This window comes from Diabrotica undecimpunctata, chromosome 8, assembly GCF_040954645.1.
Source record: "Diabrotica undecimpunctata isolate CICGRU chromosome 8, icDiaUnde3, whole genome shotgun sequence".
NCBI classification, from domain to species: Eukaryota; Metazoa; Arthropoda; class Insecta; order Coleoptera; family Chrysomelidae; genus Diabrotica; species Diabrotica undecimpunctata.
Window position 1 is genome coordinate 99587940 of NC_092810.1, and position 22213 is coordinate 99610152.

Sequence of the window (22213 nt, forward strand, 5' to 3'; positions counted from 1 at the left end):
ATTTTTGTGTAACTGATGAACTTCTAAAACTGCACCACATGAAAGACGGGACCAAAGGTATAAATATATTTGAAGCAGTAAGTGACGCTGTGAAAGGCGTCAAGTGTGTATAGGCGGTTTTCAAAAGTGCTCTTGCGTTTGCACCGACGGAGCAAAAGCAATGAGTGGACGCATAACGGGATTGGCTGGACTTTTGCGGGAAAATGGTGTTAACTGTATTATGTTTCATTGCATCATCCATCAAGGGGCTCTCTGCGGAAAGATAATTAAAATCAACGATACTATGAAAACTGTAGTGCAGATAGTAAACAGCTTAAGAGGAGGAAACAGAGCACAGCGACACCGAAAATTCATCTCTTTCTTGGAGGAATTAAATACTAAATATAAGGACGTCCCCCTACATTTAGAGATACGCTGGTTGAGTGCAGGTAAATGCCTTAGAATTTTTTTTTTTCTTTAAGAAAAGATATCTTACTGTTTTTTGAAACGGAAATTGTTATTAACACGGACGTATTTATAATAAAGCTTAAGAACAAATCATTTCTTCATGAACTGGCATTTCTAATAGACATTACCTCTCACTTGAACACATTAAACCTACAACTCCAGGGGAAAAATAAGACAGTATCACATTTGGTTGGTCAAATTGAGACATTTCACAAAAACCTTGATCTTTTCTAGAACGGCATGAAAATAAACGACCTCACACATTTTTCTGCGTCTTTCGAAGTAAATCAAGAAGAAACCATGGTCGATTTCTTGTGGTTTGCGAAAGTTCTTAAAGAAATAAAAAGAGAATTCGATGAAAGGTTTTCGGAATTTGATGCACTAAAATCCGATCTTGAACTTTTTAACAATCCAATGAGAGTAAACACCCAGAAGTAATCAGCAGAATACCAATTAGAGCTATGAGAACTAGAGTCCGATTGGTTTTTTCAAACAAAGAAAAATTAAGACATTAGTATCTTTTGGAAGTTAGTCTCCAAGGATCGTTTTCCTAAACTTCGTAACTTTGCGTTGAAACTATATTCAATGTTTGGTAGTACGTATATATGTGAAAGTACATTTTCTGCTTTAAAGCGTATTAAATCTAAAACACGTAATCGCATCGAAAACGATTCTCTGGAAACGTGTATTAGACTCACTACGACTAGCATAGATATAGATGTGCAAAAGTTAGTAGAGGATAAACCCTTGCCTCAAATATCCCATTAATTTTTTATTTTATGTTAAATTTTTAACATAACATGTAAATTGTAAACCATAATAAAATACTTGTAAATAATATTTCGTTTGTATATTATTTTTTAAAATAAACTTTTTTTGAACGAGTGGAGTTCTCTGGCCCTTCATAATAATTTCAAATTTAATACGGCCCGCAAAGACTAAAAGTTTGGACCACACTGACCTAATTTATGACACAGAGATATTACCAAATGATTATCTTACGTCGACTTTTGTCACAATATTAAAGAAACACCTTCAAGGGCATGCAGTGATTACTGAACAATAAATCTGATCAATCACGTTTAAAGATATTGGTGAGAGTAATACATAATAGAATTTGCACAGTACTAGCAGAGATACAGATATTTAAATCAAAATATTTACATCTGTCCAAACGATTTTGAAAAGGCTTTTAACAAGGTCCAACATAACAAAATGCTAAAAATAGAGAAAACAGCTGGATTGGACGATAAACACATATGAATATTACAACTCTTTATTAACATCAACTGACAAGAATAAGAAAAAGAACTATGACTTAAAAAAATATAAAAAGATGGGTGAGCGAAGCTCGTATTCTCTCACTTCTACTCTTCAACTTATATTTAAAAGAAGTCTTAATGGAGGCAGCAGAAGGCATTGTAGTTAATGGCGGAATCATGAACAACGTTAAATATGCCGACAATACCTTAGTATTGTTTAATTTCAGTGAAATTAAACAGTCAAAACTTAGTGAACAAATAAGCAGACCTGTAATCCGCATGGATTAAAACTCAACGTAAAGAAAATTTAATATAATGGTAGTTATACTACAACAATTTTCAATTGAAGGTGACTCGTCTACAAATTGTACTGAGAGCTGACGGCAATAATGTTACATGTCACTTACCGGGGTCATTTTTATTGAGTACGTTTCCCAAATGTGTATAAGTTAAAAAGGATTGTTCCATAAAATTTGCCCCCATAACAATATACCATTTGCATAAAGGTGCGATTTACGAGCAATAGTTAAACAAGTTCGTTGAATACTTTAAAACGTTGGTAAACTTATAAACTATTCGCCTGGTCTATATATTTATGTCCTTGGAAAGAGTGGGAATGAGAGAAATAGTTTTAGTTCGATTTCTTCATCATTAAGCGTCGATATCGGCTTAGGCGAGGTGTGTTCCGTTTCTTGTGAATGTTACCTTGTTTTATATGTATTAAATAGACTTTATTATATCAATTTATTAACTTTAACCCTTCAATGGCTAGCGTTACCATATAGTAACGGTAGACAACCCTATTTTAGAAGTGGCAACACGGCTTTTGATTCGATCGGAATGCGTTGGTTATTTGTGAACACGCTTTTAGTAACTAAAAGAACTCGTTGTTAGTTACATCGTCAACGTGCAATATGTTTGACAGTTTTATTTAAATTTTAAAAATTGTGATAACCGTTACAAGCACATCTCGAACATGGACTTACGTCTAAACTAAGTATTTACAAAAACTTGGTTTTTAAATTGTTATGAAAAATACTTACAAAAGGGTATTAAGTAATAGATACTTATTATTTAGTTCTAGACCAAATTTTGTTATGAAAGTATTTCAAGTTTTGTCATATCATTAAAAATATTGGTGTTACTCTATGGTAACACTAGCTGGTCCAGGGAGACAAAAAATATTGTATGTGTATAAACGTCTTGCGTGTTACATATAAGGTATATATGCGATCAGAAAATCTAGGAGTCTTGTTTGTGTGTTGATAATATTGTCTAGTATATACTGTTACGATAAAAGTCCTGGCCTAAAAATAACTGTAAAATATATGATGACTAATATTCTGTTTTGTTGTAGAAATTACATTTGATACTTTCAGTCATGGGTTTACGCTGGAGGAAGCACTGTAAATGGGTTATAAAGAAAACTTGCACGTTCACGAAATATTCATCGAGTCACCTGATACTAACGTCCTGACCAACGAGGATTCTACTGATGAAGATGGTGGCGGATTTCTGGATAATTTATGCAGTTTACAGTTGACATCAGCAGCTGAATTAGTCTCTCCTCGTGCTGTCAGAGCTTTTATCGACGTACCTGAATCAGAGACAGTTTCAAATATCATCCGCCTTGGGCAGAAAAAATATCCTGGACTAAAGGTGACTTTGAAAGTGTGAGCAGAGATTTTCCTAAACCAGATTATAGCAAATATAGTAATATGGACTACTTAAATATATTCGAGATGTTTGTTGATAGAGAAATAATTGAACTATTTATGGAGACTTTTCTGCACTAAACCGGATCTTGGAAAATGTGCTGCTTCATTACTTTGCATGATAGAGAACTTTTCGGATGATGTAAAAAAGCTCCCGTTCACATTTTACTTCGATAATCTTCCCACAAGCTTTAATTTGCTATTTTCCCTGAAACAAAGGCGTTATGAAGGTACGGAAACTGTAAGGAAAAATAGACTTCCTACAAGTTACGAGTTACCTAAGCAAACATGATTTCGAGACCCAAAAAAGGAGACGTGATGTTTGTCATCTACAAAGAAGATGGAATAATACTAAACCGTATTCATTTAACAAATTCCCAATCGTCAATAGAACCACGTGTAAGCCAAACAGGGTCGTACTGATGTACGACCTATGTATCATATGATTTTTAAAAATATTTACTTTTGAAACTGTTAGTGTAAGAATTTCTTGAAATTTAAACATTATATCACAATTAAACTAAACTCTAAAAAATAACACGACCAGTAAATAACTTAACAATAACTATAACATAAATATAACACAATATATTAACGTAAAAATCAACACGATACAATTTGAATTTAAAATGATGTCAAGTTGGGATCTGTAACATGAGAATCTGTCTCGCTTAAGGTAATAAATTATATTTAATAGCCTCTTGACGAATGAAACGGTGAATATCAACACGTGCTCATGTTTACTGATGGGAATTTGGTAAACGAAAGTGAATGGATAATAACATAGTGACAATAGCATCTACATGTCATGGCGTCAATCCAGTTAACTTAAGTTAAACGCTATTCTCGAACCGAAAAAAAATTTTTCAAGTACTACAAACTTTGAACAATAAAAGTACGCAAGACTGCATACCTTGGACACATACTGAGAAATGATAAATATAGTCTTCTGCAGGTGATCATGCAGGGTAGAGTCGATGGCAAAAAGGGAATAGGTAGAAAGAGGAAGTCATGGCTGCGAAATATTCGAGACTGGACAAACATGACTGTAAACGAGTTATTCCACGTTGCAAAAGACAGAGAAGCTTTTAAAAATGTGGTCGCCAACCTCCGTTAATGGGGACGGCATAAGAAGAAGAAGACCACAAACTTTTCTTATTTCTGAATATATCTGAATATATGTTTTATGGAAGGCACTGACTTCATGGACCAGCAGATATGCAGATACAGAATTTCAATTTCTAGAAAAAAGTGGTGGTGGTCAATTTTTACTTGGCTACTAGATGATGCTATACTCAATGATTGGTGTATATCCATGAAGTGCAAACATCAAATACAACTTATCCAACTAGAATTCAGACGAGAGATTGCTCAAGCCTATCTAATAAAATATGACATGGCTTTAAAAGGTGCTTCAGATAACTGAAGATATGACAGAACAGAAAATTTTTGGAAAAACATTCCCAATAATAAGAGGCGTCGATGTGCCGGAGAAGGTTGTAGTTCAAGTATTCGCACCATGTATGTCAAATGTGATGAAGGATCATGTTTAGAGTGTAACCTTATGTTTCAGAGCCCAGAGTTATACTTTCCTTGTTCAATAATTTTTTTTATACCATAGCCGGTACCGTTACCAAAACGTAACGGCATTTTTTCAAAAAAGTGCATATATTTTGAGAAAAATACTTGTAGTAATATGTTTAATAAAGTGCTTTGACCAATAACTCTGATGTTTCGTTTACTTTTTTTTGCAAAAAAAATTCTGCCGTTAAAGGGTTAAAATAGTTTTTGAGGTAAGTAAACAATAGACAAATAGCGAAATAATATGATTGATGTTTATTTTTTTTATAGCATTACGATGGATGCCGTAGCCGGTCCAAGTAATCTACAAAGAAAATGGAAGTTTATGTCGGTAGAAAAAATCAGATTGTCTGTAGAAGTTTATGAAAATTTAAAAAATACATTTCGTACAGTGGAAGCTGTAGCTCAGTGTTCATTTTTAACGGAAGTATCCGTATCGACAATTAAACATATTGTATATGAAGATTGTGTACGAAGCTGACTAAGATTGTGCAAGCTCCAAAAGTACATTGTCGTGGTAGAAAAAAAATTGAATTGGACGAGTACCAGAAAAATTTTATACGCACTACTAGACACTCTTTCTTTTTTTTGAGAATCAAACGTCAACACTGGAATCCATTAGAAGAATTAAAATTTATATATGCCAAACGATTCCGTAAATCTATCTTAACAGAAAGAGAAGATTTACTTTCATGGCGGTGAAGATATCTTCGCTCTATTAGAGAGGTTTGTTCTGCCCACAAAAAAATTTATTATCTGGACGAAACGTGTGTGAATGCTGAGCACCTAAGGTCTGGCAAGATACTTCTGTAACGAGTTATCGTCAAGCATTTGTGGACGGTATATCAACAGGGTTATAGGGACCAACCAGTAAAGGGCAACAACTGACTGTCGCCCATATAGGTAGTGAGAGTGGCTTTTTAGACGATAGTGCACTAATTTTTTTATCAAAAAAACGGGGAATTATCACGAAGATATGTAATGGATAATGGTTCTTATAGTAGGATCATTTTAGCCTGTCGCATAAGTAATAAAAGTGTCTGTTCAGATTTGCCTCAGGTAGTCAGCGGTTAACAAAATAAAAATGTACGGTTTTCTTAATTTGATAATACGACATTAGGGATTTTTTTAATAAAATAACTTTGTATTATGTTTTATAATAATTGAATATCATAACGTAAATTGATAAACATTGAGTATGAAATATACAGGGTCATTCACGCAACATGTTGGTTAAAAGTTTTCAAAGTTCTGGTAGTCACTGGTTTCTGCAAACTTGGAATAATGGGTTATGTAAAGCATTCTTCATTAATATTTGCATTCTTCTAGCACTTCCGGTTGTATCGGAAGTCGCCATTAAGTTTCTTATTTTAAATAGAAACTGTGCTTTTTATTATTTTTTTTAGAATCTACGTAAAATTCTGGATCGATTTTTATTGGGATACCATTCTCGAAAAAATAGCCGTTTTTGAGATATTTAAATTTTTGAAAAATTTTTCATATTCACATGCAACTTCAAAAATTAATATTGTGGTTAATATTTATGCTGAAAATACAAAAATTCTTTTTCAGCGTGTACTAAACTCTATTTTTACTTAAGCATAAAAAAATTTGCTAATGTTAATACTAGGTGTTCAAAATTTTGTATATTTTTATTTTTATATATTTTATAAATATATCTATAAAAATATATATCTATATAAAACAAAGACTTATTTCTACTTCCCACACACACCTACCCAAACCCACCGAGGTAGGTTGTCCTCCTGCGGTACAACCAGCCCCGGCTTTCCTCCGCCCCCTGGTCTTTGGAGCCAGGTCTCGACTATTTCGCGGTATCCCCCGTCAGGCAATGGAAGATTTCCGTGTATTTACATTTAAGGGTACATGATACATGGGTAGGTTAGCCCATTTGGCTTTATCACTACCGGTCAAAGCAATATTGTTCGGCCATCTAATGATGGTTGTGTGTGCCGATACTTGCTTTCCTTTTTCTGCACCAGGTGCAGTCGAGAGCGAGCAAGCATCGAATCCTTTCATCCGTCGTCTAATACCCAGTCATTCGTCCAGTCAATTCAGCTTTTAAAACTAGATGTTCGTGTTCTATATTTTTCTTTGACAGCCACTTTCTTAAGTCTTCTTTTTTCCAGCTGCTTGTGGGAAACTTTTCCTCCTCTCTGGTGTGATACGAAGCATTGTCTAAGACTATTAATGACGGATTTTCCAGATTTTTTAATAATTTTTCCTCAAACCAATGTTCAAAAATATCGGCGTCCATATGTCCGTGGTAATCATCAGTTTTTTTTGTCGAAGAAAATAAAAGACTAGCATTGGGTATAAAACCTTCCGTATTTCCTGCATGCAATATAATATATTTTTTGCCATTACTCGCACTAGTACTCGAATAGCATTTGTTAGAATCATCTTGCCAGGATGATTTGGTATTATTTCCTTTCGCAAAAATCCATGTTTCGTCAAGAAACACAAATTGTCTGGCAAATTCGGAATTCTTGTTTTTTAAATAGTTTCTTATAAATTTCCACCTTTTTCCAACAACATTGGACAGCTCGCACAACACTTTACGATTATTGGTTTTTTTGTATCTAAAACCCATAGCTTTTAATACTTTTGATAAACTGGTCAAACCCATATCACAAAGTTCTCTGTCCTTTATTTTTTGAATAAGTGTCTTTCTTGTAACATGTTCTTTTGCTTTGTACATGTCATAAATGATATTTCTGATTGAGATTTTAATACCTTGTGGCAAGTCGAGGGTTTTCGGATGCAAACAAATCCTTTTATTTTTCTTACTTAATTCCTCCTCACCCATTTTGCGAACTCTTTGCAAGGTCCGTTCTGAAATTCCACAAGCTGCACTTGTCTTTTTTTGAACTGCCAGTACTGATGTAATTGGTCCCATGTTGATTTTTTCTAAAGTAAAATAATTTTCCACTTTCAACACAATTCAACGCTCACTCGGAGATAAAGCATTCAATTTGCGTTTTTTCGCGATTTATAAAAAAATTGTTTTGGTAGCGCTGATTTATCCTCAAGTACTACAGCCGACCAGTAGGAGGTTCGGTAATACAAAGCAGTTAGAAAAGGGAAAGCATAACAGAGTGGCTGTAACTAGAGTCATAAATTATTTTTCGGGCGTTAATTCGAAATACGACAGGGTAAAACGATTTCACTATATCACGGCTAATTCGTCATTAGACAACATCATGACAGATATCACCAGCATGTTGTAAATGCAATGGTTCGTGCTAAAGTGAAAACGTGACGTATAAAATTTCGATGTGCAACGTTTTTTAGAACACAAAGAAGAAGAGAAAATGCGGAGATTTAACGGTATGGTAGACACTGTTTTCGACAAAATAATAATAAACCTAAATGTGACTGAGGATTCCTCTTCGGACGAGTCGCTGGATTCCGAAACTTAAGAAGCATAACTAGATAATTATTTATTTACTTTGTAGTTCACCTTCTATATAAATGAAGTTTCCTTCAATTATTTTCTCTTCACCTTCTAAGTTTTCTGTTTTTCAAAGTACCTACTGTATTAGGCACTCAATAATAACAATAAAATTTTACTTTATTTTGTTAGACAACTATAAGATACCTCTTAAAACTCACATGATAATTTAACAATTCTATCGGTCTTAGATTTAAGTGTGATGTTGCCAATGAATCACATTCAATTGAAAATTGTTATAGTATAGCAAACAAAATTATATACACGATGGAGAGTCGGAGATCCAGTACTGGATTACTGGATATAGATTAAAATCCGAATAGACAGATTCCGAAATGAGGAGGTTCTTAGACATCCGAACCAAACAACTCAAGCGGCTAATAACATAAAAAGACATAAGCTTAAATACTTCGGTCACATTGTCATGGACACCAAAAAATATGAACTTTTGCCTCTCATCCTACAGGGAAAGATCCAAGGTAAATGTACTCCTGGCACTCTGGCAGAAAAAAAAATCAAACTTAAAAATCGGCTACATTATTATTTAGACCTGCTGTTAATAAAGCCTTGTCAGTGAATATGATAGATATGATATCTAACGATAGATAACGATCAACTAAAAGAAAATTGCTATAACTGCTTTTAAAAAATATGAAAAACAATTTAAAACTAATAACCTAATAACATTAACGTATTAACGTTAAGATAACCTATATATTATATTAACCTTAAAACAAGGTTAATGACACTCATATGTACTCATATTATTTTAAATTATATATCATAATATTATCATTTATGAACAATTTTTTATCTGCTTTTCAATTATCTTTAATTTAAAAATACCGACGAGGATGGGATTCGAACCCACGCGGGCAGAGCCCATTGGATTAGCAGTCCAACGCCTTAACCACTCGGCCACCTCGTCATGTAAAATAAATAATCAAAAAGGTGATAATTTTTAAAAAGACTTTTGTATCATTTTTTATACAATTATGAAGCTGAAAATTGCAGGAAATTGCTGAAAATTCCTACAGGAAGGGGACTGGCTAAACAGGAAAAATTGGAGAAAACGGTTGAGTGAAGGAATACAGTGAAAACTGTGGAAATCCTTGTATATATATATGAAAATTGCATATAGTACGCATAATTAGTGCGAAAAAAAAAACAGTATGAAGTTGTTCTGCTAACAGAGACCGAATATAGGATGGAATTATTACCGACATACAAGCTTGTATTTAACACCCATTAGGAATTCTAGTTTTATCAAAGTGACATTCACTTTTGATAACAAAAACGTCAAATATACGTTTATTTTTTCATTAGTAATAATTCTAGCTTTATTCGCAAAAAAACAGAATAAAGAAATTGATGTTTCAAGTTAGGAATATGTTAACCTTTACAACTGAACATCAAATTCAAATTATTATATGGCATTATTCTGGAAGTATTGCAGACGATATATCGGTAGGTTTTCGTTTTCATTCGAAGAATGAAATTTAACAAAATCTAGAATTAACAATATTTTTAAATTTGAAAAAACTGTTTGTGTCAAGAATTGTAGAAAATGCACGGATAGTGATGAAGGTGAAAATCAACCAGCTCTTGCAATTAATGAAGAACGGAAACAGCGTGAAACTGCCGCATGTAGTCCAGCTGAAATCAATTTTCATTATAACACCACCCTAATGTTAAAAGAAACTGGTATTAGTGCTATAACTGTACGAAATATTTTAAAAAGAAGCAAGTACCATTGCTACAAATTGCAAAAAACTCTTTTTAAGAAGAAAAGCCAGTTAAAGAAAAGACTTCTTTTTCTTTAACTGGCCGTCACAATACATCTATTACCGTAGTGTACTCTACAGAAAATAGGCGCATAAGTGTTCCTTACAAAACACAATACCGTCAAAAAGTCATCGTCTGGGTTGGTAATTTAGATGACAACGCAATTGGACTTTTTTTCATTGAGGGCACTTTGTGTCGTCGTAAATACCTACATCTCCTTAAAAAATACATAATTCCAGTAGTTCGAGCATAAGCTGTTAATATGGATGAAATTTGGTTGAAGCAAGATGGCTGTCCAACTCACAATGCACGGGAGGTGTTAGATTTTTTAAACATTACGTTTCCAGATAGGGTTATTAAAACAAAAGGTACCATAAAAATGCTACCTCGCTCTCCTGATCTTGCACCTTTGGACTTTTTCGTATGGGGTTATGTGAAGCAACAAATTTACCGACATAAACGTGCCGGAAATTAAGACAAATTACATCAAAAAATCATTCAGGCCTTTCAAAGCATAACACTCGGAATGTTGTAGAACATCCGAAGGCAATAAAATAGTTTTAATTAAAATTATAAAATTGTTATTTTTTAGAATAAATTGTTTTAATTTTTTCCGTTAAAAATTTAGTATGCTATTTTTTATGAATTAAGATTAAAGAAACTCTTGATTTAATCTAAGATATGAACCTGCTTTTAAATCTTGTAATCACATCGTTGAAATATTTCCCCAGACCAACTAAAAAATAAACTTTCTTTCGTCAACAATATACAGACAAGACTGCCCATAGTGCTTACGGGTCTATCACAGACAGGTGATTATATATTATTCTCTCGGACATACAAGTCTATATAATATTTTATCTCAGTTCGTTATGTTGTCTTAATGCATAATGTATAACCAACAAGTTGTTAGTAGGTTATATTTTTCTTGTTGAAGGTTGACTTACTTGACCTTGGTTTGATTAATGTATGTTTGTGTATTGTGTGTTGCAAATATATTGTGTATAAATTGTAAATGATGTGTCTCCGACTTCCTATTAATTCGCTATTGTTCGTATGTTCTTGTTGTTAACTACTTCTTTAGTATTGGCAATCAAAGCTTGCTGCATTCTTCTAATAGGTTTGCTACACATTTTTCCTAATTAAGTAAAATCAGGCAGGATGCCTTAATAACACTTTATGGCGAAACAGACACATTGACGCTGAGATGAAGTCAAGAATTTATAAAGCCACTGTCAGACCAATAATGACATATGCCTCAGAAATAAGACCCGAGACAGCCACAACGCAAAGGCTACTGGAAACTTCAGAGATGAGAGTACTGAGAAGAATTACAGGAAATACGCTGAGAGATCAAAAGAGAATGGAAGACATTAGAAGAAAATGGAACGTACAGTGTATAAATGAATGGACACAAAATAGAAAAAAAGAATGGAATACCCACATAAACAGAATGGAGGAGACCCGTGCCGTCAAAATAGCAAGAGATAAGTCACCAATCGGTAGAAGAAATATCGGACGACCGCGCAAAAGATGGAGTGACAACCTTCCATAGAGGTATTAATCCGCCAATGTACAAGCAGAATTGCTTATAAAGAGGAAGAAGAAGAAGAAGAAGAAGTAAGATCAGAGCTGCTTCTTTTACTTTTTTTCATGTCTCTTGCTTTCATGATTTTTGATTTATCTTTCGATTGTACTCTGTGCTGGTTTTCATAAGTATGTTCTAAGATTTGTCGAAGATTTTGTTTTGATGTAGTATGTTTCGTGCTCGTTTATCCTGACATTGAGTGATCTTGCGGTTCCTCCCACATAAAAATTGTTGCATTCAGAGGGTATTTTATAGATGCAGTTTTTGATCTTTCTTGTTTGTTGTTGGATTTGGTTTTGGACAGGATAGATCTCAGTGTGTTGGTTATTTTAAATTTTGTTGTTATACTTATTTCCTATCCTTTTCAATTTTCCTGATAAGCCCTTTAATGCGGTATTGTGGTCATCTTTAAATCCCTACTTATCAGCGTTTCTGGATTGCTTGTGATGTTTCCTTTCTTCAGTCTTGTGAAATTCCTTGTTTATAAATGATAATGTCGTTTTTTGGCAAAACCTTTGTTAGCAGGTTTTTTCTTCCTGAAATGCATTTTCATTGGAGCAAATGTTTCGGGCTCTATCGTATAATGATTCGATAATTTCTTTTTTAATGTTTACGTTGTGGATTGAGTGGTTATTTAATTACAATCAATTGTGGCATAATTCCATAAAGATATAATATTTAACTTGGATATGCCACAAGAAAATAGTTTCGAAACCTGATTTCTACGTGTATGAGTATATTTCACTGGAGAACCAAGTAATAGGTGGAAATAGTTCTGTGGTAGCATTTGACTGCAAATCTAAAGGTCCTTTGTTCAAACACGTATGTATCCAAGTATTTTCCAATTACAGAATATACACTGATTAAATAAATAATTCTAATAACAAAACTATTGATCACAATTAACATATTATAGACAATATACGGATTTACAGTGTTCAAAACACACAAAACTTGATGTGAGGCAATATGTTAAATTAATTTGAAATAAAGCAGTTGTTTTTTGCAAAATTGGTTTCAGATTTGATTCTAACAAATCAAATATCGAAACAGTAGATGGATTTTCCGTGTTAAAATAACACAAAGAGTGATGTGGGGCAATATGTAACATTAATTTGAAATCAAGTCATTATCTGCTGAAAAATTTGTTTTAGATTTGATTCTATAAAAAATGTAAAACAAATGCCGACATTAATATATCTATCTACTATCAGTTGCAAGATAATTCGGATGATATCCCCGGATTAAGAGACTGGGCCGATATCAAGTAAATGACTGTACTCCCTTAATGCTGTACCGAATAGTCAACCTTAGTCTTTCGTTACATTAGGTTCAATTTTAAATTCTATCCAAAGTTTATAGGTACTTTACTAAATGATACAAAGTAGGTGTAGCCAGGTACGTATTTCAATTTTGAGTTGTTAACAATAATTGGTAAATAAAATTTTAAGCATAATTTTATGTACTTATTTAAATTGAATCAGTTAATTGCATTTGTACTTAGAATTCAGTATTAGAAATTTCTAGGTATGTAAAGCCAGTGTTTATAAGAGATTAGAAAATTTCTTGGAATTTTATTCAGGTAAAAGGATAATGTTTACTTAATATCAAATTATCACTAAATGGGCTTCTGTATTTAAGAAGAAAGTTTATTTGAAAAGAACTTCATTTTTCTTTTGTCGTTCATTTAGAACAGAAGTCAGTGTCAGTGAACAATAAATATGAGTGACATAGAAATGATTATTGACGATGTCCTGTACATTTCTGCCACTATTTCAGGAAGATAAGACGAGTCTGAAACTGAAAAATGTTCTGGTTATATTCATCTCACACACGATGCAAAACAAATCGTGCTTAAACGTTTACAACGGTAAGTACTCGTTAAAAACACTCTTTAGTTAACCTTTCTAAACCTGGGTGAATTTTAAAACGACCAGTACCAGGTGGGGCGACTTCTCGCCCCATTAGTTTGGTTCACTTTTAAGCGCAAGGATTCTATGTATTCGATGTAAAAATCAAAAACAGAAGACAGTCACATTCAGAAACTCACCAAATAAACAAGTTATTTTAGCAGTTATCAGATATCAGACAGATAAAATCAGATTTGTAGAACGTGGAAACACTCGATACCACGTGGGGCGAATTCTCGCCCCACATACATTTCCGCGAAATCCGACGAGAATATTTAATTTTCTGTTCGCAGTATTTGGGTTTTACTACTTCTTTGTGCTCTTAATACATGAACTACCAATGTCCTAAACCGTCGAAGCGATTGATTAAACTTAATTACATATATTAATAAAAACGTTAGACCTTGGGCAAAATTCGCCCCACCCGGTATTAGGAAGTTTAATCATATTTACCGATTAATTAATTTATAAAAAACACAGAATTCCGAGCAGAATTCCTTAAAAAGTAAAATTACTTATTTTTTCTTAGGTCTTCTTTCGACTATGGTTTAATCAGAAGCGATCAAAAAGACGGTTTTTTGACACAAGTGCCACGATTCACTCTGTACGAACTTATAAAAAACGGTCCAGTGTTACGAGAAAAAAAAGAAAGGATTCTGGTGCCCATCGAGTATTACCTAATTTTCATTTATCAGCTATACAGGAAACAATATATCATATGTATTCAGTGAATAACTTACCAACTTTAAATAAACTTTTGAGTGAACTACGAAACAAAGAAATAATCCCCGAGTGTCATAAAACTACTTTTTAGAGGTTTTTAAAATCTAATGGTTTTATGTTTAAAACAGTGAAAAAATGCCAAGCAATTATGGAATCCAGCCGTTTAATAAAGTGGGGGTTCGATTATTTGGAGAGTCTAAGGTCTTTTAGGAGTGAAGGGAAGAACTTGGTTCGACACACACGATAAGGTTAAAAAATGTTGGACCGATGCTAGTAAAAATTGCGTTCCTCCCTCTAGAGGGAAGAGAATTTGTATTTTACATTGTGGGGGAGAATCAGTATGGGTAGCAGATGCTTTATTACTCTCTGCTGAGAGTATAAGTGATTGACGCATAGATTATCTTCAATATATGGACAGCACGTTGTTTGAAAAGTGGTTTGCAGTAATTACTACCTAAATTAAAGAGAAATAGCGTTATTATATTGGATAATGCTCCGTATCATTGTAGACTAAAGAGTAAATTTCCAAACACTAATTCAAACAAAGCTAATATTCAAGAATTTTTATCAAAACATGAAATATATTTTATGGATTCTTACACAAAAAAAAAACAACTTGTAGAACTATTAAAATTGGTTAAATGTGAAAAAAATATGTTATCGACAGGCTAGCTGAGAATTATGGCCATAAAGTATTAAGATTACTTCCTTACTATTGTGTACCTACTGAACCCAATAGAATTGTTGTGGTCTCAATTTAAAAGTAATGTAATGAAAAATAAAAATTCTGCTAAATCATTTTCTTCGACTGTTGTAGATTTAATTAAAACCGAGTGTAATAATATTAAAGCAGATAATTTAAACGATAGCGATGATAGTGACACCGATTTAAATGTAGACAATGTAGCATTTGCATTTTCCTTAATATATATTTTGAAATCCCCTCGTATATGTAATAAATTGAAATCCCCTCATATATCTATTAAAATAACGAAGAATGTTTTCCATGATTCTCTGTTCCTATCGTACAAGTTAAAATACGTAAAAAGTATTTTCAATTCCTCTTAGCGTCGCCGAGTAGATATAAACACATTTTTAGAGTTTGTTTATATTTTACAGATGCGTTTTTCCTTGGTCTTTTCTTTGATCGAAACCGCTTTTGGGATATTCTGCGTTTCAAATAAATATTCCAGTTTACTGAAAATCACCGGTCGCTTCAAGCGTTGTTTCTGAGAGAACGATTTATTCTACACCAAAAGTGCTTGTAAACCTTTTTATTTTAAAATTATCTCAGCTACATTTTTTTCTACGGTGTACAGATTCTTGATAAATCGATTTTTTTCCATTTTTTTAGGGGAAAGATTTGGGGTAAATGTCGCAAACTTCTTTGCATCTTTTTGGGGTCCCAAAATTCAGCAAAATTCAGCTTGTTCGTATAATTTTTAGAGGTTCAATGGCATTTTCGTGTCTGACGACTGAAGTAATGGGGAATTTTAAATAGGAAGATCTTTCTGTACGAGGTCTTGAATTTTATCTTGCTATCGAATTTCATTCCATATAACGCTAATTTTGCCAGTTTCTGCTATTAGATTAATCTTGGTATTTTGAAATATTTTTTGTACGGTTTTTCAATTCCATTTTACAAAGTATTGTATACTTATAATTTTTAACTCTTATTGAATATTGACTTTTCTGTTGAAATAATTATATTTAATTTTAAGTGTTAGATTTCTGAGTTTCCCATATATTCTACTAGTTACTATTTTCTTCTTTGTTATTATAAACAAATGGGAATCATCTTGTTCGCTTCTGACAAGTTTATTTTCTACAATATATAAAAAATACAAACAATTGAGCAATATCCAAAATCACCTCTTGAAATTCACCAAAAATTATCAAATAATTCTCTCTCATTAACACAATTTAATCTAGCTATACCTACAGTTTAAACTTTTCAAGGTGATCGTAGTTTTTAAATTATATAAAAAATATTTCAAAAACTCCGACGAGGATGGGATTCGAACCCACGCGGGCAGAGCCCATTGGATTAGCAGTCCAACGCCTTAACCACTCGGCCACCTCGTCATGTTAAAGTAATACCTAATATGGCATGCTTTTTTAAGCGATATATTCTAAGTATATCTAAAGATTTACAGTGTAATATCATTTAATTAATATACGGGATTAAGATTAATAATTACACCGATGACGGTTAAAACTGTAATTCAAAGTAAAATTTTATATGGATGCCTAATAAGAAGAAACACTGAAATATTTTTCTCTGTGTACAAATTTTGTATGTTGGAACTTCGCTAGAAAAAGGGGATATAGCTCAGTGGTAGAGCATTCGACTGCAGATCGAGAGGTCCCCGGTTCAAACCCGGGTGTCCCCTACTTTTTATTTCAACGAATTTCATTCTTTATAATGTATTAGATAAATCCAAAATTCACAGAGCGGATAAAAATCTATTTATGTAGTTATTCTTTTTTTTTCTTTGTGTGTACACATGACTGTTTTTCAATGTGCCTCCAGTACCTAAGTTGTCGTTTCATCGTTCTTGTGGTCATTCTATTGCTGAGTCGTCTCTTGTCGTCTTTACTACTCTGTTTGTTGTCATTCGACTTATATGATCGTTCCATTCTACTCTTCTATTTCTTACCCAGTACTTGATGTTCTCCACCTTGCATCTACGTCGTATATCTGTATTTCTATCTCTGTTTCATAGTGTTATACCATCAATGTTACTAAGTGTTTTCATGTCTGCTATTTCTAACATCCTTTTTGTTCTCTCTGTGTCAGGTCGTGTTTCTGCGGCGTATGTCAGTACTGGTCTGATGACTGTTTGGTAAATTCTGCCTTTCATTTATTTCCCAATATTTTTATCTCTCCATATTGTTTCATTTATACAATCTGCAGCTCTGTTTGTACTATTCACTTGATCTTTCACTTCTGTTTCGTGCTTTCCATATCTAGATAATGTGATGCCTAGATATTTAAAATCCGTCACTTGTTCTATTATCTGACCGTCCAGCTCCAATTTCATCATCATTATTATCGTCATCACGTTCACTGCTGGACATAGTCCTCCCTTAAACTCCTCCATTCTTTGCGATATTGTGCGCTTTGTTTGCTAATTTTTGGTGATACGCCTTATGTCGTCAGCCCAACGTATAGGTGGTCTTTCTCTACTATGTTTGTCTGCTCTTGGCCTCCAATGTGCAATTTTGCTCGTGCATGGTAAGTCATGCATTCTCGCTACATGGCCTGCCCAAGTCCATTTTAGATTCGCTATACGTTCCACAACATCAGCAATACTCGTCCCTCTTCGCAGATCTATTGAGAGGAGAATTGAGGAAAAAAAAAACAAAGATATAATTCTGAATGACCAACTTGAGACAAACAGTTCTCCCCTCCTCAACCTATTTCATTAGGAACTATAAAGTGTAAACGCAGGCCAAAAATAGATAACTTGAGAAAGGCAATCAGCCGAAACAGCTGTAGTGATAAGAGTTTAGAGTAAATTTTGTGGAAGTTTTGAAAACAAAGTTTTCAGTGTTTTATTGTTACAAATACTATTTAAGATTGTAGATATTCTTGTTTCAATATAATTGTATGTCTGTCTGTTTATGTATACTTGTGTTTTGATTGTACTTTTTAAAATAGAGTTTCATATAGTCCTCTTGCTTTTATTTTTTATGGTAGTGCACATACCCAAGCCGAAAGGGAAAAACCAGGGAGTTCTAGATTGAACATAGGCATTTACACACATATATATATATATATATATATATATATATATATATATATATATATATATATATATATATATATATATATATATATATATATATATATATGGCTTTCTGAAATATCCATTGTATCATCCGGTGTAATTTTTTTGGTCCGTATTTTATAAGGTCAGGTGAGATGCCTCCAGGTCCCGGTGCTTTCTTATTTTTGATTACTTTAATGGCCGTTCTCATTTCCCTATCTGTTATTTTTATTTCTTGTTGTTAGAGAGCGTGTTGGGCCCAATTGTTACATAGAGGTCATCGTATGTACAATACGCAACACTTTGTTTTTAAAGATATCAGGGAAATTAAAAAACAAATCTCTTATTCTCTCTTATTTCTTGTTTTCTCTATAGAGTGTCTCAAACTTAACATAAGAAAAACATTTCCTTTCTTCCACCCAGTATAAGCCTAAAAGAGAAGTTTGAATAAATCTTTACCCAACAGTGTTAATACCAAAGAAAAAAGCTAAAATAATAAATAAAATTGTAGAATCCGTTCACGAGAAAATCAACTTAAAATTTGCTTAATTTTTGGTTGTGTAAAACTTTTTAGGTTAAATTTAGTTTAGTTTCATATCCAGTATCGCCTGTTAGCCACACAAGAAGAGTAATGGGTAATGAGAATGATATTTTTTTCAAGAGTGAATTTTATCTGTTTTTGTTTTTCGTTAATACCTCGAAAAATTGTCCAATGATTCTAATCCAACAGGCAATATGAAGAAAATATTATCGATATATCTTCAGCATACTGGGGGTTTTATGCTGAAAATATTATGGTTAGATATTATGATAAGAATATTATGGTTTAAAATCTTTGATGAATCTATCCAATAAAATCTATAAGAAAATTCACTCAACGTCCTCTATCATCGCTGAAATTTAGAAAAAAAACAACATGTTCTTTAATATCATCCATATAAACATAAACAAAACCTTATCCGCAGGTTCCTAAACACGTCAACATATCTACCAAAAAACCAACAAGCACAACACACCCAAGCAACTCAAAAATCTCGTCAGCATAATAATAATACAGCTTGGATATTAATTTCCAATAAGGAGCGTCTGTAATTCGAAGATAGTTCTTCGGAGAGAATTAAAAAGCAACCTATTAGTCAGAATTATTGATTGCTGAGACCTACGCCAACCATTAATAAATATGGCTCCCTAGCAACTGAACAGATACAAGAAGAAAAAAAAGGTTACCGAATCCACAAATACCCCACCTATATTAATTCAGGCCGTCAAATATACACGACGAGTGAACTTCTTTTTCTGCTTCTTAGCCTTCTCTCGTCCATTTTTGGACATAGGCCTCTCTCAACTTCTTCCATCGGTCTCTATCATGAGCAACATACTTCCAGTTTGTTCCGGCTATTCTTTTGATGTCGTTTACACATCTCATCTATGGTCTTCGTCTTGGTCGTCTACCATTGTAAGGTCTCCAATGTTGTATTGTGACGTTCCAATGTTGGTCTTTTTGTCTAGCAGTGTGATCTGCGAAGCTCCATTTGAGTTTGGCAATTTTTGTTGTGATATCGTCAACTTTTTGTTTTTGATCTTCTCCAGTCGTTCCTCTTTTTATCTGACAGTAGAATACCTAACATTGCTCTTTCCATTGCACTTTCTGTTGTGGCTAGTTTATTCATATTTGCCTTGGTTGGGGTCCAGTTTTGATGTCCATATGTCATGATAGGAAGGATACATTTGTTCACACTTTGCTCCTCAAGTATTGAGGTATTTTGCGGTTCTTCAGTATCCAACTGAGTTTTCCAAATCCTGCCCATGAAAGTCTTGCTCTTCTAGTGATTTCCGTACTTTGTATTTCTTTGTAAAGTTTCAGAATTTGGGCTAGGTAAACATATTCCCGGACTTGTTCTATCTCCCTGCCATTTATAGTTATACGCCTGGGATTGTCTCTGTTGGTCATTGTTTTTTGTTTTTGTCATATTCATTTTAAGGTCGACGTATTAGAAGCTATCCGCGAGTTCCTTGTCGTCAGCGAATCTGAGGTCGTTTATGGATCTCGAATCTATTCTACAATTATTAAAAGCTTGTTTTATAGTCCACATCTCGATACTTATCATCATCAGGGCTTTTCATTCCGGGTGGAATGTTTGCCGCTCTTACTTAGAGCTCTCTGATTCGCTTATTGCGGTGAATCACTCCGCATTCCACTTGTATGTTGTCAAAGTTTGTTGTATGACTTGGCTTTCGTTACAATTTTCTTCCACTCATTTCGATATGTGCATAGTTCCTTCCAGTTTCTCACTTTCAGAATTTTTATATCTCTCATCACCTGATCCTCCCATCTCTCTCTGGGTCTTCCCCTTGGTCTTTCAGTTGCTGGTTTTTATCTGGTGATCTTCTTGATCAGTAGGTCGTTTTTCCTTCTCTCCATGTGTCCCAGCTATCTCAGCCTCTGTGCTTTAATAAATCTAACTATATCTTCTCTCTTCATTATGTCTCTTAGTTCATGGTTCATTCTACTTTTCATTTCTCCTTTGTCCATTCTTATCGGGCCCATAATCCGTCTGAGGATTTTCCTTTCGAAAATTCTCAATGTTTCTTCATCTTTTTTCGTGAGGCACATCGTGTCAGTTGCGTACGTAACTACTGGTCTGATTGCAACATTGTATATTTTCACTTTTGTATTTCTGGATAAGTTCTTGTCCTTCATGAGCCTATGATATCTCCAGTATATTTTGTTACCTGCTAGTATTCGTTCCATTACTTCTTCACTTCTCTTGTTTTGGGCATTCACTATTACTCCCAAATATTTCAATTGTTGGACTCTTTCAAAAGTGTAGTTTTCCATTTTGATGTCTCTCGTCCTGTTATCTTCTCTTCTAGGGCAGAGTAAATATTTTATTTTTCTTTCGTTAATTTCTAGTCCTCTTTTCCGTGCTTCTTTTGCCAGGATTGTTACTGCTTTTTTTAAACTTTCCTTGTCTCTTCCCATAAGAACTAAATCATCTGCATATGCAACTATTTGTGTTGAGGAGTGGGCTATAGTTCCTTTAATTTTAATGTGGTTGACAGGGAATCGCCTTGCCACACTCCTGTTTCTATTGCAATTGATTTTGTGCTACCTTCTTCTGTTGTTACTTTAGCTCGAGCTCCATCCATGGTTATTTTTGTTAATCTGATTAATTTTGCTGGTATATCTTGAGTTTTCATTTCAATAAATAATTTATTTCTTCCAATACAGTCAAAGGCTTGTCTGAATTTTACGAAGAGGATGTGGAGTTCTATGTTGTATTCGTGGCATTTTTCGATTGTTTGTGTAACTATGTGGATCGTATTTGTAGTGGATCTGCTTTCTCTGAATCCTTGCTGATAGTCCCCAATTTTTTTCTCTGTGAATTAAGTGAGTTTTTACTTGATGAGAGCTGCTAGAATTTTATATGTTGTGCTCAGTAGAGATATTGCTCTATAGTTGTTACAGTTTGTTACTTTCCCTTTCTTAAATATTGGTATAATTCTGCCTTCTTGCCAATCCTCGGGCATATCTTCTGCTTCCCATATTCTAACTATTAGGTTATAGATGCTTGTTAATAACTTTTCCCCTCCGTTTTTAATCAGCTCATTGGGAATTTTATCTAGGCCGGGTGTTCTTTTCTGTTTCGTTTTTTGAATGATGTCTAAATATTGATCGTATGTTGGCATCCCTATTTCATTATCTCTAAGGTCTTCCATTGCGCTTACTTCCTCTTCCGGGCTTTCTTTGCATCTATATAGTTCTGTGAAGTGTGGTTCCCATGATCTATTGCCAATTTTAACTACTAGTCTGCCTTTTCTTTGTTGAGCTTTTAGGTATCCAAATAGTTTGGCGCTGTCTTTACTATTTTTTTCTAGGTCCTTTAACAGCTCTTTCATCCACAGTTTTTTTTTGTTCTTGCAACAATTATCCGCTGCTTTCTTTTTTTCTTT

At 33.6% G+C, this 22213-nt stretch overlaps 1 protein-coding gene and 3 non-coding genes across 4 annotated transcripts in view; 1 reads left to right on the plus strand and 3 right to left on the minus strand.

Moving 5' to 3' along the window:
• LOC140449022 (atrial natriuretic peptide receptor 1) overlaps nucleotides 1-22213 on the minus strand; it is a 270323-nt gene that overhangs the window by 202796 nt on the left and 45314 nt on the right. The gene's annotated exons all lie outside the window — the stretch shown is intronic.
• Nucleotides 9327-9408, minus strand: TRNAS-GCU (transfer RNA serine (anticodon GCU)). Its single transcript has one exon. It is a non-coding gene; the product is annotated as a tRNA-Ser (tRNA).
• On the minus strand, nucleotides 16490-16571 carry TRNAS-GCU (transfer RNA serine (anticodon GCU)). Its single transcript has one exon. It is a non-coding gene; the product is annotated as a tRNA-Ser (tRNA).
• TRNAC-GCA (transfer RNA cysteine (anticodon GCA)) lies at nucleotides 16808-16879 on the plus strand. The gene has a single exon. It is a non-coding gene; the product is annotated as a tRNA-Cys (tRNA).